Raw genomic sequence first — 3,191 nt, 5'->3', positions numbered from 1 at the left:
CTGAAAACTTTAAGAAGCCACGAAGTCATAAATTTCATAGTGTTTTGCAGCATTGACGAAACTATGGCAATCAGTCCAGCCACCACATATGGTGAGAAGCCCAATCTAACTGGACCATTGCAGCAAAGCTGTTTGTGCTGGCAAAAAAGATAGCGGGAATACTGCCAATATTTGCTATTTCTAAACTTCTATTTGAAATAAAATCATATAAGGACGCACCTCTTTCGTTTGTCTTCGAGCTCGCCCAGAGAGTGTGTCTGGCATTTGCATTATCGTGACCAATATAGAGGCCTTCCTCGAGCTTTACCAACATCAAATCTTCATTGCTGAAATTGGAGTAAAGAAATAATTTAATGTGTCTTTTAGTTAACATGTAGGTTTGCTTGTCTGTTGTTCTATGTTGTAGTCTACACCGAAAAATGTAGTAAATATAGCCTCTATTACTTCTTTTTTGTAATATTATGTGACACTAACATTATTTATTTCAGGAAAAGCTGCAGATTTGTCCTGATTTAAATCAATTAAGACTCATAAAAAATATCTAACAAATTATTTCTGTCAGTGTTGTTTCTATTTTTTCTATCAATTTCTATCATAAATTTTCCTTCTGTACAGAGCGATTAATATGAAAATGTACTCTGTAAATCAAAACTGAGAAGGATTTTTATAAGAAAAGGATTTACAAAATTCAATTAAAGCAAGATAATGAATTGAAAAGAAGGATGCAAAAGAATAACATTACTACTAAAAATTTTGAACGAGATTAAAATAAATTAATTTAAGTAAATATTTTATATATTTTTATAGGTAAATCAAAACGGAATTTAATAAAAGTATAATGTACCTTTTCGACTTCAGAAATGCTATGCTGAAATTTAAATAGTTATTTTTATTGAAATAATAATACGTGTATGTTTAAATATGTATGTAATTGAAATAATTTTGGTATTTTTTTTTGTAAACGAATATTGTAGAAATTGGAATGAAATTTTTAAGAGATTAATTGGATATAAAAAATCAAATGAAGTTTTCCTGTATGCAAGGCTACATACATGATATATCGAAATCATTACCATATTAATATTAACTAGCAATTAATTAAATATATTTTAAAATAAATTGGAAAATTGTATGAGAAATGTTGTGTAAATTGTACAACTCACAATATTAATTCCAACATTAATTTAGTTGTTAATTCATCGCTCAAATTCATAAATCATTTAAAATTATATCTTGTTAGAATTTGAGACATTTGATTGTGTAGTTTATTACTGTCTGCAAATTCTTAAATATAATGATATTTCATTTATTGATTACAATTTTATTGTGTGGTGTTCTATTTCCTAAACACTATATATTCCGATATATAAGGAAAGCTATGCGCTATATTGCAGTTCATGAAAAAATTTTGCTAATTTAGTTTGCCCATAAACGGTTTGCCATAAAAACTGTCAGCAATATAGCAGCAATATTGTGTTCAAATTGTTATGAGCATCGTATGATAAATCATAATAACCCTCTTGTATCTTTATGGAAATAGTTAAAAATATATTGCATATTCATTACGTTATGGTTTTGTACAGATGCAATTTGTAGTTAATGTTTTCCCCAGTTAATATTATATGCAGCTGTTTTATGTTTAAAAATTTTATGTCCACATCAAGATATAAGCGTTCCTATACCTATAATTTTCAATGTTTGTATATAGGCATATGAAAGATTTATCATGTTTCAATTCAATAATATTATTTAATCCGTTCATCAACTTGAGTTATCAAATTCAAAATCCTAGGCCTAAGAAGCATGAAAACAAAAATAAAAAAAAATAAGACAAATAAAGAGGAAAATTTATTTAGTGTATGAAATGAAAACCATATAAAACCTTAAAAAAAAAAAAACCTTAAAAAAATTTTGAAATAGAATAGAAGATGAAAAAGAATAACAAGGAAAGGGAGAGTTAAAAATAATATTGAGACAGTTAAGGGTGTCATATATGTCGAATTTGATATTTGTACCAATTTATCTTTTTGAAAAAATAACGCTGTGCCAAAGATATGTTATTTTCAATTTTTATTTTTTTTTTTTGTTTTTATGAGAGCAATATGTTTTATTTTTGTATTTATTTTGATAGTTTGTGCATATGTATGTATCGATGTATTTTAAGGGTTAACATAATATCGTAAAAATAGTAGTAAATTTTTTTAATGTTAAATATTTTAAAGAGAATATTTTTTTTTAGAAAAAAATTGAGAATTCGAAGTTTCATTCAAATAAGCTTGTTCACATGACTATAGGTAGGTCGGAAATCGAAGTTATTTTGCCAAAAATCAACTCGTTTAGTAAAAGCTGTTAATCAGTTAAATTATTTTTGTTTTCATACATTTTTCATTGGAATCTATGATTTAAATGTAATAACAAAAAGTTTTCAGATTTGTTTTAAATAAGAACTCTTCCTTAAATTGAAAGTATAGAATGAGAAGTACATACAAAAATTATTTCCTTTTTTCAAGCTAAAAATTGATATTCATTTTCTCGGAAAAATCGAACTGCCATAAAATAAACTTACTCAAATAATAATATATAGGCTCTTGGCTTTGTCAAAACAAATAATTTTACACTTTTATTATTAATTCTTGTTCCTAAATCAGTTTTAAGTTATCAAGCCATTCAATTTATGAAAAAATACTTTATAATACACTAAAATTAATATAGATTTCTTATAATTATGTAATTCTAGTAAATTATAAAATTCAAGTTCTTTTACTACTTTAAACATTAATATTGTTGTGGAAAACGAAGCTAAGCTTATACATAAAAAAATTTTCTGAAGTTGGTCTCCTTTAATTCCTTTTTCTAGTTGTTATATGTGTTCTCTATATATACATAATCTAACAATTCTGTGAAAAATATATATTGTTATTTACATTGGATTAGAACTAATACCTTCTCTATCTGATTTTGAATTACTAAACTAAAAAAAAAAATCTATCAAAAAAAAAAAAAATTAATAAAAATGTCTATTGAAATTGCATTAATATTTCTCTATACTACTTTCTATCTTTTGTCTTTATATTTTATAATGTTTATGTGTATAGCAAAAATCAAAAGATTTACTTTACGTACTACATATACATATTTTGATAAGAGCTTACTTTTTATCCTTTAATAAAATAGGAAAAAATATACGCATA

The sequence above is a fragment of the Condylostylus longicornis genome, unplaced genomic scaffold (assembly GCF_029603195.1).
Source record: "Condylostylus longicornis isolate FDR11 unplaced genomic scaffold, ASM2960319v2 ptg000008l, whole genome shotgun sequence".
Lineage (NCBI taxonomy): Eukaryota > Metazoa > Arthropoda > Insecta > Diptera > Dolichopodidae > Condylostylus > Condylostylus longicornis.
This window is presented reverse-complemented; position numbering follows the sequence as displayed.